The sequence below is a fragment of the Nycticebus coucang genome, chromosome 12 (genome assembly GCF_027406575.1).
Source record: "Nycticebus coucang isolate mNycCou1 chromosome 12, mNycCou1.pri, whole genome shotgun sequence".
In the NCBI taxonomy this organism is placed as follows: Eukaryota; Metazoa; Chordata; class Mammalia; order Primates; family Lorisidae; genus Nycticebus; species Nycticebus coucang.
In genome coordinates, this window is record NC_069791.1 from 56244683 (window position 1) to 56267905 (window position 23223).

General features: G+C 44.2%; 1 protein-coding gene across 4 annotated transcripts in view; it reads left to right on the forward strand.

Annotated features, from left to right (window-relative positions):
• CRACR2A (calcium release activated channel regulator 2A) overlaps positions 1–23223 on the forward strand; it is a 195130-nt gene that overhangs the window by 67800 nt on the left and 104107 nt on the right. For 2 of the 4 annotated variants that reach the window (XM_053555621.1, XM_053555622.1), the window contains exon 2: positions 11585–11795. The exons of 1 other annotated variant lie outside the window; for it this stretch is intronic. The gene's annotated coding sequence lies outside the window, so the exon portion shown is untranslated. Of the gene's footprint in view, positions 1–11584; positions 11796–11983; positions 12159–23223 lie in introns of all 4 variants that reach the window. One more of the 4 variants, XM_053555623.1, reaches the window with a different exon arrangement.

A 23223-nucleotide genomic window follows, 5' to 3' on the forward strand; every position in this document is an offset into this window, starting at 1 on the left:
GTATACGCTCTAGAAAGAAACTGGGCTTTGGAGAGGGCTTAACTAAGTAAGCAGGAACTGAGTTGAGTCTCAGCATAGAAAGGTAAAGTTTAGCAGGTAGGTGGTGGCAGGAAGCCCAGGGAGGAATGTTCCCTGAGGATCCTTTAGTCCATCTTAATAGACAGTGTCAAAGAACTATTCTGCTTGGAAACTAAACCAGTGAAGTTCTGCCCAGGCCATAAAATGTGCCTTAACCCTACCTGTATTTCTAAGGGTCATGCCCTCCCCTGCTGGCCTTCACTGACTCAATTTGCAATCTAAAAGGATGTGAGACTTCTCCCAGCAGGAAGCTAGGATTCATTTCTGGATTCTCTGATGCTTCCTCCTTCATCCAGACACGGGATTTGTGTAGACACCAGCATAGCTGGCCCTGCCTATGTGCATACTGTGGAAGGTTTCTGGAATCAGCACGGGTTTGGGTGTGTATATGTAGGGAGCATGTTCCATCAGGCTGGAGATGGTGTTCAGAACTATGCAGAAGATGCTGTAGAGCTATGGTGGACCCAAGTGTGACCCCCTCGGAGACTCATTCTAGTTATCCATAAGGAAAAGCCAATCAAAACAGAACAGGAGGAGAAGCCCGCCACACATACTCTGGTAACTCTTTTGAATTCTTTCATGCCTGCTGCCTGATTTCTTTTCAGCCCTGGTTACAGGGCCAAAGGCAGCAGTTCACAATTTGGCCATGTTCTAGGCCTGATAATGAGCTTAGTCCAGCCCTCACTACCCCAGCCTTACTTGTGCATACAACCCAAGCAGCAATAAGGGCTCTGTAGCCCTGAAATTCCTGGAGCTGGGCTGTTCTAGAGGTGCTTCAGGAAGACATGTTAACTAGCACACTGACAGTCCCAGCTGACGGTCTTGCCCTTACATATGTGCCTGCTCCACTGCTGATGACAGCCTGTGAACTTCAGGCTGACTGAGCCTAATGAGCACTCCTGGGGGCACAAGTGACTAAGTCATGTCTTGTATCCTCTTGTCTCGTTCTGAATGCAAATGTCAATGTAATGCAAGTCCTGATACTGTTCTCTTAGATCTGGGTCCACAGAAGCAAGACAGACAAGTGAGCAGCTGAGAAAGCTCAGGTGGAGACATTGCTCTAGGCAGCAGCGTAACGTGCATAGCAGGAATGGCATGTTCTAGGTCAGGTTCACCAGTTCTCTGGGAGTCTTGGTTGCCTCATCTATAAAAGAGCTGCCTTTCATGTCTCTTTGGGGTTTTAGAAAGATAGGATAAACAGTGGACATGGGGAAGTCCTTCATGAAGATAAAGCCTTTTAAATGGGAGTTGCTTATATTATTTGCTGCTGAGTAGTTTCTATCCTTTCATCATGCTGGCCTCAATTAGCCATTTTCTTCTTAGGTCATTATGACAAATCCATTTATAGACCAACTCTATAGTCAATGCAGTAACTTCTATCAATAAAGCAAACTGTACAGTAGAGTTAGGGGATTCAGGCTCAGCCACTGCCCCACAGGACAGAAGTTGCCAGCCAGTCAAATCAAGACTCTCTGGTGGAAGTGGAAAGGGGTCCTGGTGAACTGGAACCCTGGGAAGCCTGGGCTGTGTTTCCTCCCAAGCTTGGAGACACCCCTGAAACAGACTGGGAATTAAAGCCTGCATAATGCTAACATGAGGCTTTGTCGTTTCCAAGAAACAATAATCCATGGTGTGTCCTGCTATCTGGAGCTTCTGTCCTCCCTTTGCAAATATTTGCCCAGGGGTGTGGAGGGTGGAGGCAACCACCAAAAAGAAAGGAAGGAGGAGAATGTCTGTCCATGAATAGGCATGTGTGGACAGACACGTGTCCACTCAACATGGTGTAGATTCATGTCAACTCTCATTCACTGAGTGCCCATCATATGCAAAGCCCTGCACTATGAGCTACTTGAATTATGATTTTCCTTAATTCAGAGGTGAGGAAACTCAAGCTTATAGTAGCTAAGCAGCTTGCTTGAGGTTACATAACTATAAAATATGGGCTGGCCCATCAGTAGTGCTAATTCTATAGAATTAGAATTCAAATCCAGGTACTTGGACTGCAAAGCCCACTCTAATAAGAGGGTTAGATGTGGTATCCTGGTGATAATCCTTCGTGGTGAAGAAGCTGTTTGCAGTTCACCTTGCAGCCTCAGACTCTGCTTTCGAATCTTTATAGCAGCATAATAATTAATACTGAGTATTATATACTCAATTATTAAATAAATTATAACTATATAGGCACTTAGTGAATTGTAAAATGCTCTACACATATGATATAATTATTGTCTCATAAATAAAATCAGAGGATGTGTAAGTTGCAAAGGACAGAGTAAGGACACATCTCAGGTCTTAGAACTTCAGGACCACTGCTTTTTATTCCCTTGATGCCATAAAGGGAAGGCTGGGTCTGGGTTTATCTGTCCCCCCCAATTGGAGGAAACAATTTGGAAAAATTGTTTCCAAATGAAAACTGGGCAGTGACCTTAAAACGGAATAAATTAATTTTTTTTAGCCACCTTTTATTGATTTGGCATTTTTTCTTCTTTTTAAGTTCTTTTTTTTCCTTTCTTTCTTTTTTTTTTTATTAAATCATAGCTGTGTGCATTGATAAGATCATAGGGCATCATTCACTAGCTTTACAGACCATTTGACACACTTTCATCACACTGGTTAACATAGCCTTCCTGGCATTCTCTCAGTTACTGTGCCAAGACACTTACATTCCACATTTACCAAGTTTCACATATACCCTTGTAAGATGCACCGCTGGTGTAATCTCACCAATCCCCTTCCCTCTACCCACCTCCCCCCTCCCTCCCCTCCCTTTTCCCCTTCCCCCTATTCTTAGATTGTAACTGGGTTATAGCTTTCATGTGAAAACCCTAAATTAGTTTCATAGTAGGGCTGAGTACATTGGGTACTTTTTCTTCCATTCTTGAGATACTTTACTAGGAAGAATATGTTCTAGCTCCATCCATGTAAACATTAAAGAGGTAAAGTCTCCATCTTTCTTTAAGGCTGCATAATATTCCATGGTGTACATATACCACAATTTATTAATCCATTCGTGGATCGATGGGCACTTGGGCTTTTTCCATGACTTAGCAATTATGAATTGGGCTGCAATAAACATCTGGTACAAATATCTTTGTTATGATGGGATTTTTGGTCTTCTGGGTATATGCCCAGTAGAGGGATTACAGGATTGAATGGCAGATCTATTTTTAGATCTCTAAGTGTTCTCCATATCTCTTTCCAAAAGGAATGTGTTAATTTGCATTCCCACCAGCAGTGCAGAAGTGTTCCCTTTTCTCCACATCCGCACCAACATCTCTGGTCTTGGGATTTTGTGATATAGGCTAGTCTCACTGGAGTTAGATGGTATCTCAAAGTAGTTTTGATTTGCATTTCTCTGATGATTAAAGATGATGAGCATTTTTTCATATGTCTGAAGGCCGCGCACCTGTCTTCTTCAGAGAAGTTTCTCTTCAAATCCCTTGCCCAGCCTGCGATAGGATCCCTTGCCCAGCCTGCGATGGGATCCCTTGTTCTATTCTTGCTAATGGATTTGAGTTCTCTGTGGATTCTGGTTATTAAACCTTTGTCGGAGACATAACCTGCAAATATCTTCTTCCATTCTGAGGGCTGTTTGCTTGCTTTACTTACTGTGTTCTTGGCTGTGCAGAAGCTTTTTAGTTTGATCAAGTCCCAGTAGTGTATTTTTGAAGCTGCTTCAATTGCCCGGGGGGTCCTCCTCATAAAATACTCGCCCAGACCGATTTCTTCAAGGGTTTTCCCTGCACTCTCCTCTAGTATTTTTATAGTTTCATGTCTTAAGTTTAAATCTTTGATCCAGTGAGAGTCTGTCTTAAGTTTAAATCTTTGATCCAGTGAGAGTTAATGGTGAAAGGTGTGGGTCCAGTTTCAATCTTCAACAGGTTGCCAGCCAGTTCACCCAGCACCATTTGTTAAATAGGGACTCTTTTCCCCACTGAATGTTTTTAGATGGCTTGTCAAAGATCAAATAACTTCTAAGAGTTTTGTAGTAGAGTCTCTAGTGTTTTCCAGATATACAATCATATCATCTGCGAAGAACGAAAGTTTGATCTCTTCTGACCCTAAATGGATACCCTTGATCGCCTTTTCTTCCCTAATTGCTGTGGCTAAAACTTCCATTACAATGTTAAAGAGCAGTGGAGACAATGGGCAACCTTGTCTGCTTCCTGATCTGAGTGGAAATGATTCCAATTTAACTCCATTCAATATGATATTGTCTGTGGGTTTGCTGTAGATGATCTCTATCAGTTTAAGAAATGTCCCTTCTAGGGCGGCGCCTGTGGCTCAAAGGAGTAGGGCACCAGCCCCATATACCGGAGGTGGTGGGTTCAAACCCAGCCCCGGCCAAAAACTGAAAAAAAAAAAAAAGAAATGTCCCTTCTATACCGATTTTCTTAAGTGTTCTGATCATGAAGGGATGCTGGATATTATCAAAAGCTTTCTCTGCATCGATTGAGAGAATCATATGGTCTTTGTTTTTTAATTTGTTTATGTGCTGAATTACATTTATAGATTTACGTATATTGAACCAGTCTTGAGACCCTGGGATAAAACTGACTTGGTCATGATGTATAATTTGTTTGATGTGTTGTTGGATTCTGTTTGTTAGGATCTTGTTGAATATTTTTGCATCTATATTTATTAGTGATATTGGTCTATAATTTTCTTTTCTTGTTGGGTCTTTTCCTCGTTTGGGGATCAGGGTGATGTTTGCTTCATAGAATGTGTTGGGTAGTCTTCCTTCTTTTTCTACCTTTTGGAACAGGTTGAGTAATATAGGTACTAATTCCTCTTTAAAGGTTTGGTAGAATTCTGATGTGAAGCCATCTGGTCCAGGGCTTTTCTTTTTAGGGAGGTTTTGAATGGTTGATACTATTTCCGAACTTGATATGGGCCTGTTCAACATTTCCACTTGATTCTGGCTAAGTCTTGGAAGGTGAGGTGCTTCCAGGTATCAGTCAATTTCCTTCAGATTTTCGTATTTCTGGGAATAAAGTTTCTTGTAATATTCATTGAGGATTTTTTGGATTTCTGAGGAGTCTGTTGTTATTTCGTCTTCGTTGTTTCTGATTGATGAGATTAGAGATTTTACTCTTTTTTTCCTGATTAGGTTGGCCAAAGGTTTATCTATTTTATTGACCTTTTCGAAAAACCAGCTTTTTGATTTATTGATCTGTTGTATTATTCTTTTGTTTTCAATTTCATTTAATTCTGCTCTCATTTTGGTTATTTCTTTTCTTCTACTGGGTTTGGGGTTGGAATGTTCTTCCTTTTCCAGTTGCTTGAGATGTCCCATTAAGTTGCTAACTTCCTCTCTTTCTGTTCTCTTGAGGAAGGCTTGCAGTGCTATAAATTTCCCTCTTACAACTGCCTTTGCGGTGTCCCAGAGGTTCTGATAGTTCGTATCTTCATTGTTGTTTTGTTCCAAAAAATTGGCGATTTCTTTCTTAATCTCATCTCTGACCCAGCTATCATTCAGCATAAGGTTATTTAACTTCCATGTTTTTGTATGAGTATGCAGATTCCTATTGTTACTCAGCTCAAGTTTTATTCCATGGTGGTCCGAGAAGATGCATGGAATAATTTCTATTCCTTTAAATTTACTGAGGTTAGGCTTGTGACCTAAGATGTGATCAATTTTGGAGTAAGTTCCATGGGCTAATGAGAAGTATGTGTATTCAGTTTTGTTGGGATGAAATGTTCTGTAGATGTCTGCTAAATCCAAATGTTGGATGGTTAGGTTTAAATCTAAGATTTCTTTGCTCAGCTTTTTGTTGGAGGATCGATCCAACACTGCCAAAGGAGTGTTGAAATCTCCGACGATTATGGAGCTGGAGGAAATCAAGTTGCTCATGTCTGTTAGAGTTTCTCTTATAAATTGAGGTGCATTCTGGTTGGGTGCATAGATATTAATAATTGAGATCTCATCATATTGAGTATTATCCTTAACAAATATGAAGTGACCATTCTTGTCCTTCCTTACTTTTGTTGGTTTAAAGCCTATTGTATCTGCAAATAAAATTGCAACACCTGCTTTTTTCCGATTACCATTTGCCTGAAATATGGATGACCATCCTTTCACCCTGAGTCTGTATTTGTCTTTTAAGTTAAGATGTGACTCTTGTATGCAACAAATAACTGTCCTGAGTTTTTGTATCCAGTCAGCTGACCTATGCCTCTTTAGAGGACAGTTTAAGCCATTCACATTAATGGAGAATATTGATCAGTCTGGTGAAGTTTTGGGTATCAAGTTTTTCAAAAGTCCAGTGGGCATTTTTAATCCTTTCACCAGTGTGGAAATTGGGAGTTTGATCCAAAGTTTCTGAGTGAGTTTACTTTTGTGGTATAGGATTGGGTTGGTCATTATGGAAGATAGGTCTGAGAATATCCTGAAGAGCTGGTTTGGTTATGGCAAATTTCTTCAACATATGAATGTCATTAAAGTATTTAATTTCTCCATCATAAATGAAACTCAGTTTAGCTGGATACAAGATCCGGGGTTGAAAGTTATTTTGCTTTAGGAGATTAAAAGTTGGTGACCACCCTCTTCTGGCTTGAAAAGTTTCAGCAGGGAGATCTGCAGTCATTCTAATATTCTTCCCTTTGAAGGTAATGGTTTTCTTTCTCCTGGCAGCTTTGAGGATTTTCTCCTTCATATTAACTTTAGTGAAGTTAATTATGATATGCCTGGGGGATGTCTTATTGGGGTTGAGTCGTGCTGGGGTTCTGAAGCTGTCGCTATCTGAATTTCAGAATCTCTAGGCATGTCTGGAAAATTCTCTTTCATAATTTCATGCAGAAGGGACTCTGTGCCCAGCGAGGCCACTTCATCTGTTTCTGGAACTCCAATAATTCGGATATTTGCCTTCTTCTAATTATCCCAGAGCTCTCTGAGAGAATGATCCGTTTTTGCTCTCCATTTCTCTTCCTCTTTGAGAGTTTGGGAGCGTTCAAAGGCTTTATCTTCAATGTCAGAAATCCTTTCTTCTGCTTGCTCCATTCTGTTGCTGAGGGATTCTACTGTATTTTTCATATCTTTGAAGGCTGCAAATTCTTGCTTCAGTGTGTCTGGTAGTTTTGTCTTTAAATTCATTAAATTCTTGAGACAACTTTTGAATTTCTCCTCGAATTCCTAATTCCACTTTGTTAATCTTGTCTGCAATCCAAATTCTGAATTCGATTTCTGACATCTCAGCCAGTTGTTTATGAATGGGATCTTCAATTACATCTGCCATATCTTTCCTTGTGGGGGTTGATCTATTCTGGTTATTCATGTTACCAGAGTTTTTCCGCTGATTCCACCCCATGGTTGTTTTACTCCCTTTTATTTTTTTTCCCCTGGGGCTTTGTCGAGGGCCTGTACAATGTTGTGGCCTGAGAAACTGGGGCCCTGTCTGGTGTGGTGGGGCTAAGTGGTTCTGTCTTGTTTTCAGCTGGTTTCTGTTCCACCCTAGTGAAACAGATACTCTGGATTGAAGTCTCAGCTGTGGAGAAATATCAGCAATTAAGTCACCCCGCCCCCCACCAGCAAACAACTGGAAAAGGAAAATCAAACCTTCCTACCACCATGCACCCAGGGCACCACCGGATTTGTCCTCAGGCGATTGGTTCAATTCAAAAGGTCCAAATCACTTGTCTCAGTCTGCACCTGTCTTGGGTGAGAGAGTTTAAGAGGTCTCTGGGAACTGGATCACAGGGGTCTGGTGACTACTCTGGTGTGGCTTGCTCCAGTGCTGCGTGGAGTCAGGAGGAGCCACCCAGCCAATAGATCAGTCTGGGAAGGTTGATGCCTCCTTCCCACCTTGCACCGCTGTCATACCCAGTCACTGATAGCCCTGCAGTTGGCTGACCCAGTTGCCTGTAGTACTCCAGGAGTTTGCACTTGCCTGAATCACAAGGAAGTCTGCCAGGCCGCTGCTCTCTGCCTCTCTCTAGCAGGAGGAGGTGAGGCCTGACAACCTCGGGCGTTTGATGAAGGTTGGGGGGTTTTCACTCAGGTCCAGTCTCGCCCCTGATTAATGTTACTGACAGAACAGAACAGAATAACTTTGCGGTTCCCCTCCAGAAGAGAAGCTGAATTGAGTTCCAAATCAGCTTGTCTTTGCTCTTGTATTGTCTATAGGCTGACAATCCCCTGAGGGCCAGATGTGTCTTAGGTTCAGTAAAGCGGACCTCTGGGTCAGCCCCACCCTGGAGTTTCCCCCGTTTGCAAGTTGGAGTTGCCTCAGGCAAATCCTATACTCAGAGTCTCTGGTTGCTCAGGGAGACAGGGGGTGTGGCTTCAGAATATTTGGTAGTGAGCCGTATTGCTAGCAAAAGAGGGCTGCTGTTTTATGCCTCAGGCAACCACTGCTCTGGTGCAGCTCCCTTCCGGCCAACTGTCCTCTCTCCGCTCCCATGCCCCAGAGTCTGCACCCACCGGCTGCAGCCCACCACTGTCTACACCTCTCGAGCAATCGCCCAAGGGTCTGGACCCCCGGGGGACAGGCCTCCAGACCTTGGAGCGAGAGCAGAGGGGAGCGCAGGGAGCACTGGGAGCCTGGGGTTGCGGGCAGAGAACACACACAGTTTTACAGTTTTATGCCTGGACATATTGTCACCAAAAGACTGCTGTCGCACTGTGCCTCAGGGAACTGCCGCTCCGGTGCGGCCCCCTCTCTGCCTACTGTCCTCTCCTCACTCCCATGCCCCGGAGCTGGCGCCAACCAGCTGCAGTCGAGGCCCCGTTCACACCCCTCGAGAAATCTCCCAAGACTCTGAACTCCTGGGGGACTGGCCTCCAGACCTCAGTGTGAGTGGAGGGGAGTCCTGGGAGCTCAGAATTCCAGGTAGAGACTATATACCATTTATACAGTTTTATGCCTGGCAGGAGGATGCCGTGGCACCCTAGTAGGGGAGGTAGGTCCTGTTTTTAGAGGGTCTGTCCCGTGGAGTGTAGTGGGAGGACCTTTGAACTCTGCCCGATTGTTTGTGGGGCACTCTGAGCCGTTCTCATGGGGGAGGGGACTCCCATCCGCTTGGCGATGGATTTTGTACCTTTTGTTTGTATCCTTGTGGTCGCAGCTCGCCTCAGCAGGGTTGACGTGCGCTCTTCAACCTTCTCTCTTAGTGCAACTCAAATCCACCAGGTTACTTACTGAATTTTTGTCCTTTAACTCTCCTACTGGACAGGAGCCTCTGTGGAAAGCTGGCTTCAGTCAGCCATCTTGTCTCCTCCCCCTCTCTTTTTAAGTTCTTAATGAAATTAAGAGTAAGGTCATGGAAGGTGTTGGGGGGCGGGTACCTCCAGCTTGAAGAGTTTGGGGTGGCAGAAGGTGCAAGGGGGTCATATGTGTGTCACTATCTCCTAGATGGAGGGAGAGCCCTGGGCAAGCCTAGGGTGTGGGGAAGGAGGCTGGACAGGACAGGTCAGCTGGCACTACTGATGGGCCAGCCCATATTTTATGATCCCATAAAAATGGCCACAAATTATTTTAAAACTGTGAGGCAAACTGGAATCCAGGGCATATTCCTGAGACTTGTTTGTACACATACCACATTTCTTAGATGGAGAAAACATAAATATTTTTAAAGCTCAGGAAAGATGAAAAGAAAATAACTGCTGAATATCAACTCTATTCCCTCCTCAAGCCATCATTTTCTTTCAGCTCCATTAAGGTGTAATTGACAAATAAAATTATATAAATTTAAGATGTTCCATATGAATTTATATATATGTGTGTGTGTGTATGTATGTATGTATAGTGAAATGATTACTACAATTAAGTTGTAATAGTTGAAGCTTCCATCACCCCACCTAGTTACCATTTTTGTGGTGAGAGTATTTAAGATCTACATTCTAGAAAATTTTGAGTATACAGTATAGCATTGTTAACTATATTTGCCATGATGCACATTCAGGGATCCCCTGGACTTATTCACCTTAAAGCAGTAATTTTGTACCCTTTGAGCAACATCTCCCCATCTCCTCCACTGCCCCCACCAACCTCTGGGTATCACCATTCTACTCTCTATTTCTCTGAGTTCAACTTTTTAGATTCTCACTCTGCAAGTGAGATCATGTGCTATTTGTCTTTCTTTACCTTGAAAGGTCATCTGTGTTGTTGCCAATGGCAGGATTTCCTTCTTTTATGGATGAATAACATTCCATGTGTATGTGGATACACACATATACACACTAGAAGTTCTCCATTCATCTGATGATGGACACTTAGGCTGTTTTCATGTCTTGGTGATTGTGAATAATGCTGCAGTGAGCATGGTAGTGCAGACATCTCTCTGAGCTACTGATTGCATTTCCTTTTGATATATACCCAGAAGTAAGATTACTGAATCATATGGTAGTGTTATTTTTAATTTTTTGATGAATATTCATACTGTTTTCATTTTCGAGTCTGCAGAGCCCAGTAAAGGGTCTGATATATCAGGAGAGGTCAAAAATATTCCTTAATTTGGCCAGGCACCATGGTGTAATCCTAGCACTCTGGGAGGCCAAGGCAGGTGGATTGCCTGAGCTCACAGGTTCAAGACCAGCCTGAGCAAGTGCGAGACCCCATCTCTAAAAAATAGTCAGGTGTTGTGGTGGGTGCCCGTCATCCCAGCTACTTGGGAGGCTGAGGCAAAAGAATCGCTTGAGCGCAGGAGTTTGAGGTTCCTGTGAGCTATGACACCATGGCACTCTACTGAGGGTGACAAAGAGACTCTGTCTCAAAAAAAAAAAAAATTCCTCGATTAAATGACAGAATTGGCATATGTTGTAGAATTTATGAATCTATTGAAAATATGGTCAAATGTGTGCCCTCTGGGTACATACCAGGAAGAGGAAGGGAGAGAAGAGTGTTTACATATACATGACATGGAAGGATGGTATGTTGTCCTTAGGATAGTGGGATTGTGATTCAGGAATATGGTTTTGTGGTCTTAGGAACACCTGAGTGCACATCACTTAGGATAATCTTAGCTGTAGGTAGCAAAAACCCCAACTCAGAGGATTTCAATAAGGATATTTATTACAGGCATAATAATTTGTAATTACTATTATTAGACCACTGTCTAATCTAGTAGTCAGTGATGCCCTCAAGAACCTGTGATCTTTCTTCTTGCTCTGCCCTCAGGCTTCCTGTTCATGGTCACAACCTGGCCACAGAAATTCTAGTCAACGTATTAGACAGCACAACATCAGCAGAGGAAAAGAGCCAGGAAAACACTTCCAGGAGCACCCCCTGAAGTCCCCCTCCAATATATCAATAGCCAAGGTGGATTAGAGCCTACCTCAACCTCTCCACTGGCAAGGGGGCCTGCATTTGTTTTGACCAGATGAGCCTCCTGGAGCTGGAGATAAGATCACAAGTGGTAAAGAAAACTGGACCTGTACTAGAAAGGAGGGATAAGCAGATGTTGCTTAAGCAGGTGGCAGTGTCTGCCTCAAAACCTGACCCAGAGAATCTATAATGCATTGCTTGAAGTCAAGATGAGGAGCCCTTTCCTCTCTCTCTTCCTCCCACAGGTCATGCCTTGACTACAGCTGTCTTTCAGGAGGCTGGCACAGAGCCATAGCCAGATCATCAGGCTGCTTGTCAAGGGTGGGGCAGCAGCAACCTGCCACTCTTCCTCTGTGAGCCCAGCCTGAGCCTCCACTGGGCACTTAGTACATGCTGGCAAGCCACACTCTAGAGCACTACTGGAATCCAGAGGGAGCTCCAGGAGGACTCCTCAAGGTAGGCTCCCTTCTCTTCCCCTGGGGATATGACTGGACATGACACTAGCCTGGATAAGAACCAGAGCTTCCTAGATGTAGGGTGTATAGGGAACAGCCTCCTGCAAGAAGGCTGGGCCAGATAAACAGATGTTCTCAGTGAGGATAAGGAAAGCACCATCTCTACTAAGAGTGTCTGATTTTCTCTAGTTCCTTCTTCAAAACTCTGTCAGCTCACCAAAGGCACTTCAAAGACCACCGGATCTTATGGTTTTGGCTTGTCAGGTTCATTGAGAACTGCACCATCCCACCAGTATCTGCCCCTCATACAGGGGAAAGAGAGCTGATAAGAAACTGATGGGAGAGGCATCACCAAGGGTGACAGGTAAAGATTATGGCCAGGAGCGGGCAGCCCCAGTAGCCAGGAAGCTCATACTCCATGGCAGGGGCAGTGGTAACAGCTGCTAGAAGTTTTCTAGTAGCCTGACATTGTAAAGAATGTCCTAAAGAACCAGGAAAGTGGTCCTTCCAGACACGCACATCAGGAGCAGTAAAGTGACATGCAGTAGAAGGTTGAATCTGGCCGGTGGCACAGCGGGATTTAGTTAAGCGTGACCTCTATGGCATCCACAGAGGGTGGGGAGATAATGCTTTGGCCGTAATGATATGTGTTGTTACATTTCATGTGTCTTTCCTGATTCTTCCATTTGATTGTCAGGTCCTTGAGGGCAATAATAGACTATTTTATTTCTCAGCACTCAGTCTTTGCTTTTGGGTTGATTTGACCAATAAACTTGACTAGACAAGATCCAAGAATTTTCACTCCTTTGGGTAGAGTTGTCATCAGTATCTGTGGACATGTACAAAGAGGAGCAGCATCAGGTACTTTTGCCAGTTGAGTTGGCCCACTGGTACTACGTATGTATTGGTTTCTGTCACAAAGTACCACAAACTGGGTGATTAAAACCACAGAATTGTGGTTCTCAGCTCTGGAGACTGGAGGTCTGAAATGAAGGTGTCAGCAGGATCACGCCCCCTCTCTGATATGTAGGAGGCTCCTCTGTGCCTCTCCCTAGTTTCTGGCCAGCTTTGGTATTCCTCGGCTTGCAGCGTGTAATTTCCGTCTCTGCCATGATCATTCCATGGCATTCCCTGTGCGTGTCTGTCCCCACATTTCCCCATTTTATAAGGACATCACTTATATTGGATTAAGGACCCACCCTGCTCCAGTTTGACCTCAGACTGGAGGAATCTATTTTCCAAACAAGGTCATATTCTGAGGTACTAGGGGTTAGGACTTCAATAGATCTTGTTTTGGAGATCACAGTTCAATCCGTAACACTAAGTGAGCTCATGCCCGTGTAAGCCTAGGAATCGTTAAGTTCACAAACTCATTCTAGAAAAAGTGCTGCATACCTCATTGATTATCACAACAGTCACTTTCTAAGTTACTCCCCTTGGGAAGCTATGCACTGATGCCAGCGCCCAGTCCACCCTTCAAAGCAATTTTGAATTTTTCTGGAATGATCATCAGAGCTGTCATCATACAGCACATAAAAACAACACTCGGTAACGATAATAAACACACTCAGCAAGACACCGTCACATGTCAACACAGACACAGCTGTGAGACCCTGCTATACCAAGGTTATGAAACCTTACCGAGTTGTTGTGCTATGCTGCCAACATAAGCACATAGTAGGAAGTTTGCGAACTTAATCGTCAGGCCTGTTCAATGACAGCTCTGATGGTCGTTCCAGAAACAGAGTTCCAGAATTGCTTTGAAGGGTGGACTAGGTGCTGGTGTCAGTGCACAGCTTCCCAAGAGGAGGACTGTGAGGCTGGCCGTAGTGATATTCAACAATGAGGTATGTAGCATTGTTTCTGGGATGAATTCGCAAACAAATTGTCAGAATTCATACGCAGGGCTGGGGTGAATACAAACAGCATCCCTTGGTGCTGCCTCTAATTGGTGGGGGAGGTGAGCAGGGCTGTATGGCTTCTGTTCTCAGCATTCCCCAGGGAAGCGTGCTGAGAGCTGGGCCCGGCTGGGCACGCCACGGTGCTGTGCTTTAGTGGGGGAGTTGCACCCACCTGTCACTCTCTTTTGTATGGGATGAGTGGGACAGAGCCTTGACAAAGGGGAACACACTGACCGTTTCGGTTCCTGACAGCCTTAACTGTGGAAGAACGCAGGGAAATTCCATCTATCAGCACCTGGAGACCTCAGTTTCAGGGGAAGCTGAGAGTTTGGGGACAGCCTCTCACACAAGAGGATGAGAGTAGCACCCCTTTCTCCTGGGAGACGGGGAGCTGCTGGGCCCAACTAGCTCATTGCCAGGCAATCCAGAAAGAACTCCAGATGCTGGATATTGAACAACTTGCTTGTCTCTAAACCTAGTAAAACTTGGACCCTTTGCTACCAACTTTTTCTACCTGTCCAGTCTCAAAGCCTTTATTGCACAGGTTGCAAACTGGAGGCTGACAGGTGGTTTACAGTGTTTTCATGTTATTTTTGAATAGGCAATACATTCACATGGTTCAAAAATCAAATCCCTAGAGAAATCTTACTCCTGCCTGTATCTGCCTGCTCGGCCCTACCCTCCTCCATAACCACTTTTATTAGTTTCCTATGTATCTTCCCAGTGTTTCTTTTTGCAAATACTGGTCACTAAATAAATATTCTATTTTTAGCATATCTTTTTTCCTTTTTCTCCATCCCTATGTCTAGCATACTATTCACACTTTTTTTTAACCTTCCTTTTTTTGCTTCATTTATCTTGGCAATCTTATCAATATATTGAGAGCTTCTCCACTCTTTTTGTTATAAGGACATACTATCCCATTCTATGGGTGTGCCATTATTTATTTAAACAAACATAAGTTGTTCTCGGTTATTTGCTCTTTATTACAAGAATGCTGCAGGGAATAAGCCTGTCATTTTGTATTGTCCCTGAATGTGTAAAGCATTTAAAAATTCTGATACATCTTTGAATTATCAGAAGACTGGAATAACTGGCTTCTAATCATTGTATGTTGGCAGCTGGTTGGACTGAGTGGCAGATGTCTGTCTAAGGAGGGTGACCTGCTCCTACCTGACGCCTTCCCCACCACGTCGCACTGATTCTCCATTGAACCTGGGTATAGACCTCCATTTGTCATCACAATTATGCTGGGTTTTGGGGGGTTTTTTGGAGATTAAGGAGGAAGGAGAAATCACTCCTGGACTCACATCTCTTCAATGTGAAAAGTGAAAGCCAAGGGCTTTCTCTTTCCAGCAGAAGGGAGCGGGCAGATTTCTGTATGGCCACCATTCTGCTTCACTTACTCATCCTTGTTCCTCCCTCGTCCTTGGCTCGTCCTGTTCTTTGCTTGGACACTGAGTTTGCAGCCTCTGCTTTGCCAGGCCTTTCTCACCTCTCAAAAATGGAAGGGAAGGAATGCTGCTCTCTTGCCGGCTTTAGCACTGTCTGTGTAACCACTTGGAGATTAGCAATAAAGATGAAGGAAAAGAGAGTCACATGTATTATCTCACCAGGACCCCTAAAGGAAGAAGCATTACTGTCACCATTTTATAGATGAGGAAACAGTGACAGAATGTAGAAGTTTCACCAAGATTCATAACGCCTGCGTAGTAAAAGTAGGCTCTGAACCCAGGTTTTTCTGGCTCTAGAACCTGACATTTTAGATGATATGTTATGCTACTTCTAAAGTCTTTAAAAACAGATGTGGTTTATAGTTACACCACTCACCAGTTAAGTTTGTCGTTGCTAATGCCATGGGGGTGACGGTCATGATGAAGATAAGGGCATCTCCGAAGATGGGCGACAGGCTGCCTAACCCAAAACAGGCTGATGACAGTGCATGTTGGTTCTCCTAACAAACTGATGACTCCTCCTTGATGGCCTTTCCTGTTTTATAGAGTAGAATTGGCTCCCCTGTGCCCTTTGCTCTTTCAGCCCCTAAAGATTTACTGAGTAACTTCTGAATGCTGGGCACTGTGCCAGTTGTGAGCGATAAGATGAAGGAGCCACATTTGGTGCCTGGAGCCCACCAGCTCTGAGATGTCAACAGAAAGCTGCAGTGCACTGGGCAGGTGCGCCATTAGTGACATGGATGTGTTGGGCCAGGCCCTGAACGTGACAAAAGAGACAAATTCATGATGGAGCAACAAGGTGGGTGGTTTCAGCTCATTTGGGTCCTCATCATTTTGTACTGCTTCACAAAGAAAGGAAGCAAGGCCCGGAAGTGGAGGCTGTGAGCTGAGGGATTGAGCCATCCTTCTGCCCACAGCCCAGGGTGAACGTGACAGCAGCTGCAGCTCTCTGGAGAGGAGTCCAGTCAGGCTTGAAGGTGGGCTGAGGAAACCGCCTCTCCCTTTGTTGCTTCCGCCTCAGCTTTTCTCGTTCCTGGCCATCTGTTTCACTTCTAAGCCAGGTGGTCTCCCAGAGGGGCACACACGCAGGGAGTTAATGTTCCACCAGAGGGGCAGAATCCTCTTTCCCAGTGAAGGATTTCCAAAGCAGCCCGCTGAGGGGGGAGCGTGCAGGGGTGGGGGAAAGACAGGACCAGGAGGACACAGTTCATAGGTCATCCCTTTCGTTCTGAAATCACACCTCAGCAGAAGGATTTGGAGCCCGAGGCTTCTTATCATCGTGCTTTCTTGGCTTATGATCATTGCTGTTTATCTTTCTCCTCCCCTAAGTTTGCACGCAGCAGCATCTGTCATCTCTGTGGTTATCTTAGGACAACTGCGGCTTTTGCTTTTTCATTTGTTATTTCTCTGTGATGTTAACACAGCAGCCTACAGCAGAGGGGGCTGCGGAGAGAGCCAGTTGCTTTTCATGCTAATGCTGTGGTCTTCAGTTGCAGCTGGTGCAAGTGGTGAAATTATACAAAACTGAGGTGTTGAAATTCAGTCCCAAGTGACTGCTGGGAACATGTCACTTGTGCTTCTGTGGATGAGTAATTAGAAGTGACTGGCTTTCAGGTTGGAAAGGAGAATCCAGTCTTCATACACACACTCTGTGTGTGTGCTTCTCTGTCTGACAGCTGTGTAAAGGTAAAAGGGACACATCTCATACCCTCCTTGTCCTAAAGGAACTTAGTGACAGGAAGAGGAGCAAAATTTACAATTGACCTACCCTCCTGGGCCTGTTTCCTCATTAGAAAAACGAATAGGGTTGGGTTTGGTCAGTAGTCCTAACGGGATGAGTGCTGTCTCTTGGAGTAAGGCTTCACAAACTTTCAAAGAGTTATGCCCAAACCCCAGCGATTTAAGAAACAGTTGTTTGGAAAGGGAAGAGACACCTAAATGAAATAAAGACAAAGCCTTGAACTGATGAGACTATTTTCCCAATTCATGCGTCTAGATCAGGGCATCTCCTAACATACATTTAACTGAAATGGGTTCCAGTGCAGCATGCAGTTGCTGCAAAGCAAAGAAACCATTTGCAGATCTGAAAGAAGAGATTTGAGACTTCATCTAACAGACACAGAATTCAATGCTATTAAGTTAGCAGAGGCACGTGAAGTATCAATGAACACCTTTGTAAAAGCTGCTTTTAAAATAGTTTGTATTTTTATGTATATACAGATACCTTTACATTCATGGCACAATGATAAGAAGTGAAAGTTAGATATCACGATTATTTACTTTGAGGTTTCCTCTTGTTCTTTTCCCTTAACCTGATAATCTCCTTCAAGATCTGTCAAACAACTTTTTCCAATCTATCCACCTCTCCCCACTTCCTCAAATGAAAAGATACAATTTTCAAGGCTTTTTTCCAATGTTAGAGACGGAAAGTAAGCCCCAGCACTGTGGGTGGGCTTTCCAGATTGGAGACAAATCTTGCATGCTACTGTGTCACTACCCTGGCCCATGTCACAGCCTAATAAATTATTAAGACACTACACCTCACACGTGAGGCTTAGCTCATTCGCAAGAATAATGTGCTTCCTTGTTTTCTCTGCTTCCACATTTGCTATTTGATTGGGCTTGTTATCTGTGCTCAGCGAAGGCCGTTTCCTTCCTCCTGTTATTATATACATCAAAGAAAGTGAGTTTGTGTTTCTTACCCTAACATCACTTTATTCTATTGTCCTCGTATATCCCCCTGCTCACTTGTTTCCTTGTACTTCTTATCCAGAGGGGCTTCCCTTTGTCTTCTGTTAAGTCTAAACTTGCCCAGGACGAGGAGGGTGAACACTGACTGCTTCCTTGTACATTCCTGTGCAGCCGTGCGTGAGCACTTCCATATTGAAACATATATTATTTTATTAAAATTACATTTTTTCTCCTTTATAATTAGAGCTGATTTATGCATATCTAGGAAATGTATTTCAGGTGGGAATGAGGGTGTTTCTAAATATTTGGTTATAAAAACGGGGCTTTGATCGGATGGAGTACCCCCTGAATGAAATGATCTTCGAGGTCTCTGACACTCTGGCAGATGACAGTCTGATTCATGATGACAGTCTGATTCTTGGAAAAAAGAATCCTGGAGGAAAAAGTGATTAGTGAAAGCTGTTATCATCTTAGAGACGTGGGTCCCTTTATCCCCCACCCTATCCTCCTAGCTGCAATTTAGAAACTGGGAAATTAAAAAAAAAAAAAAAATCTTTCCAGGACTAAAAAAATACTTACCCAGGATCACTTGAAATCAAATTTTTGAAGCGAGGCCCAAACATCTGGAGTGTTTCAAACTATCCCCAGATGATCTGATGCAGTGTGAGGATTGAGAATCACTGTCTATAGTGTGTGAATGCTAAAAAGACAGGTCCGTGTCCTCAGTGCCAGACCTTATTTGGAAAAGGGTCTTTGCAGATGTCATGAAGTTATAGATCTTGAGATGAGATCATTGTGGGTTGTCCAGGTGGTCACTCAAATTAGTAACAATTGTCTTTAAAAGAGATGCAGAGAGAACAAGGTCATCTGAGGACAGACAGAGACTAGAGTGATGTAGCCACAAGCCAAGGAGTACCTGAGGGCACCAGAGGCCAGAAGAAGCAAGGAACAGATTTCAGAGGGAATTGGAAGGAGCACAGCCCAGTAGTCACCTTGACTGAGGACCTCTGGACTCCAGAACTGTGAGGGAAGAAATTCTTCTTGTTTTAAGACACCTAGTTTTTGATAATTTCTTGCAGCAACCCTGGTGTCTAATAGACTGCCTAAAAGGTGGATAAGATTTGACAAGATGGGAAGAATACAGGAGAGTCTTTCAGATACGGAAGCAACATCAGTGAAAGCAAAAAGTCTGGAGGGGAAATAGAAGGCAGGACTAACTAGAGTAGGGAGTGATTTTCCAAGTGCAGTGGAGACTAATTCTGTAGATAACCCACCAGAAGACCTCTGGCTACAAATAATTTCTTCTTTCTAGGAAAGGTGAATGCTTCTCCATTCTGTCCTGTCTTACTTCATAAAATAGCATTTGCTGCACGTCTTTAGATCACAAAAGGCCCGAGAAGCCTGTGAAGGGAGTTTGCAAACCATTCGACAGCAGTGAAACTAATGAAGGGTGCCAAGGAGGCCTGCGAGGCTTGAGGCCATGTGTGTGAACCCTGTTATTCGATTGCATTGTGTCCAGCCCCTCCTTTATAACAGCAGTCCCACCTTGTAGTGGTGGTTTCAGGAGTGGGAGCTAAGCCGTGGGTTTCCACCTCTGAAAGGTCTGGGTAATGTTGCTGACATCATTGGGTGGCTCTGTCCAGGTCTTGGAAGGTAACCCAGTCAGCAGATCCCTAACCTAAGTCCCATCACTTCTGATAAACACCTCCAAAGGGACGGTTTTATGCCATTCTGAAAGCATCACATTGGAGGAGCCATCATGGAAACACACATGATGCCAACTGCACTTAATTAATAACCAGCCAGTTGTGTCGTGGAATCATCTCATGGGGCACTGCGTGAGGAAATGCACATCCAGGCCCTACTTTCTGCAACTTAGGCAAGCAACACTGTCATTAACAATGCCCATGAAAGCAGAGTCCTCCCTGAGTTTCCCAGAAGGCTCAGCAGGAGCTGAGAAGGTGTTAGAGTGCTTGTACAAGAACTCACTAACCTCCCTAGTGGATCTTTTGTATGCATTTCCCAGGTGTTGTTCTGAACAGCTAACTCAGAAAGGGCCAATAGAGTGGGAGCAGAGAGGTCACCTGAGTATGATATTGCCATATGGGTGGGGGAGAAGAGATTCACTGCTGCCTGACAGGAAGCATTTAGGGCCCGCAGTGCACTGAGCACAGGGAGGGAGGAGCGAGGCCTGGACTGGATGGAGAGAGAAGAGGAAACAGAGGGGAACAACTGAAGCCCGGTTATTCTCTGTCTTCAGTCATCAGATCTGTCAGGGACCCATTGGCCTTGAAATGAATGAAGAGGGTAGGAACACCTTCATTTCATTTTCTGAGACTAAACATGTTTCAAAGAAGGTGTCTTCCTCCCATGGGCACCACCGTGTGACACTGTTAGATCAGTGGCTACTGTTTCAATATTGATGAAGATGTTATAAATTGCTGAGCACATGCCAAAAAGTAGCTGTTAACCCCAAGGACTAGCTTTCGGGTCCTCTGGACAGGGCAACCTGGTAGAGGTCATTCCAGTTATCCCCTGCATCTAGGAGCTCTAGCATCCTTGCCCATCATGGGCTGTGAGGGAGAGGCCCTGGGCAGCGTAAAGCAAGATGCAGGGCCAAGGCTAGGGAGCAGGATGGAGGACCATTACTGGTGTTTCTAAGTCTAGGAAGCAAGTATCTTTAGAGAAGTCCTGCCAGGATGAGAAGTCTTAAGTTCAGCTGCTGTTTATGCGTGGTTCCAACCCAGAGGAAGGGCATGGAGCTGGCCAAAGACGTGAAGTGTTGCTTCCTGCCCAGCACTCTAGTAAAGCACTGGAAATTCTACTGGGAACAAGATAGGCAGCCCTGGCCTCGGGAAACTCACAGTCCAGCAGGAAAAACAGATATTAACTGATTACATAAGGAATTATTTAATAACAATGAGCATAAATGCTGAGGAGGAGTACAAAATCCACAAAAATGCTTGCGGACTTAGTCTGGGCATCTTAAAAGATCATCTCATCTAGCTCCATTAATTCACAGATGAGAAAACCGAGGCTCAGCGAGGGGAAGGACGTGGATGAAGATTGCCTATTTAGGCAGAGACTGAGACAGGATGGGAAACCATTTCTGACTCTCAGTTCTGTTTTCGTTGGGTCTGGGGATATTGATTTGTATTTGTGGACAGGGCCAGTTGTATCAACAGTTCATGGAAATGTCTGGGTCTAAGAGTTTTTTGTTGTTTTTTTTTTATAATGCAAGAAAGGTACACATGATTAGGTTACATTGTTTGCATTTGTTAGGAAAAGTCTGAGTTGTATGTGAGTCCTTCACCCAGGAAGTGTCCCAAATACCCCTACACTGTACATGTTAGGTGGGAACTTACTGAGCCCCTTCCCTCCTTTCCCCGCTCCCCCCCACTTGAATTTAATTGTGTTTTTCCTTTCATGTGGGCCTGTTGTTGTTCATCTACTGGTTCAAATTAGTGTTGAGTACATGGGCTGCTTGTCTTCCATACTTGAGACACTTTACTAAGGAGAATGTTCTTCAGTTCCATCCAGTAAACACAAAAGATGCAAAGTCTCCATCTTTTTATGGCTGAACAGTATTCCATGGTATACAAATACCACAGTTTATTAATCCATGCATGGGTTGATGGGCACTTGGGTTGTTTTCACATCTCTGAGGTTATGAATTGAGCTCCTATAAACATTTGAGTGCAAATGTCCTGATGGAAAAATGATTTTCTTTTCTTTTATGTAGAAACCTAGTAATGGGATTGCAGGATCAAATGGAAGGTGTACTTTTAGCCCTTTGTGGGTCTAAGAGTTTTTATAGAAATCCAGTGGCTAAGAGAATGGGAAGGGGGCTGATCCCAGCATGGGGGAGGGCTCTTTCCGTAGGTCCTGCTTTTGATACTATCTAATAAGGAAAGGGCAAGTCCCTGCTGATGCTGTGTGTCCCCTTCTGACATCAGAAATGATAAGTGTGCTTGATACCGTGGCTAAGGGACCTTTCCGTCCTCGGCTGTCAGCGTTGCCTCCACAGGCCCCTTCCGCCCTGCTCCTCCTTCCCATCCTCCACGTGGCTGTGCTGGCCGAGGGCCCCGCAGCTCTCATGGTCTAGTCTCTGTCCTTCTTTCCCTTTGACTCCAGTCTCCACACGTCTTCAGACCGTCCTGGCATCTCTGATTACTGGCTGTATGACCTTAGGCAAGTGTAAATTGAGTGTGTACGACACCACACAGGGTTTTAGGTAGGGTCAATTCAGAGAGCCACCTAGCATAGTGCCTAGCACATACTCACATATTAGCTCCCTAAAGCATGTTAGGTCCTGGACCCCATGATGACTCCTTATTACTTACAAGGTAAGGAACAAGCCTGTGAAAGTTCAAGTCATGCAAGAAGATTTTGTTGATTTTTGTTATGTGCTAGTCATTATGCTGGGTACTATGGTTGGAGAATGAATGAGCCGTGATCCCTGACCTCAGGGAGCTAACTGGGTAGTGAGGTAGACGTGTGTGCAGCCAAGTGTAATGCAGTGTGAGGACTGCTGTATTAGCAACTGTCACAATGGGCCAGGGGAACACAGGGAGCGAGCTTCCACGTCTGCTTGGCCTGGCGTTCAAGGCTCTCTAGCCCTCCTGCCTGCCTCTCACTCTGTCCCAGTGCCAGTGTACACTGCTGTCTACCCAGACTTCCCACACACACATCCTGAACTTCTTCCATCATCTTTTCCCTCCCTGCAGTCTGGGGCCCTTTCATGCTGTTTCTTTTGCTTAGAATCACCTTCTTCCTCTCCTCACTGTCCAGTTTTACCATGTTTACATACTCCTTACTCCACAGAGTCTGATTTTATCACCCAAATCAGTGTCCTTTATCATTTGTTCTATTTTTCTTACAAAAATATTTTATCCTAAAAGCAATATATATTTATTTTATTTTTTATTTCAAATTAATATGAGAGTACAAACTTTGGGGTTACATTGTTCTCACTTCCAGGGCAAAGTTCCCTTTGTAGAAGAGCCCCTCACCCAGGGGGCGTGTTACACACCCTCACGATGCGCACAGTAGGTGAGATCCCGCCTCCTGCCGTCCCTCCTTCTGCCAATCAGCCTTCCCCTCCTCCCTCCTCCCCTCCCACTTCCTTCAACCCCCAAACTGGACTATATTTTATTGTTCTTATGAGCATGTAATTCTTTATATATTGATTTCGTAATAGTATGGAGTACATTAGAAATTTATTTTTCCATTCTTATGATACTTTACTAAGAAGAATATATTTCAACTCTATCCAGGTAAACATAAAAGCAATATCTATTTATTGTAAAAAAAAAAAAATACACCAAGAATTTGGAAACCATTAAAGAGAATCAAGAGAATAAAATTCCCCAAAACGCAATAA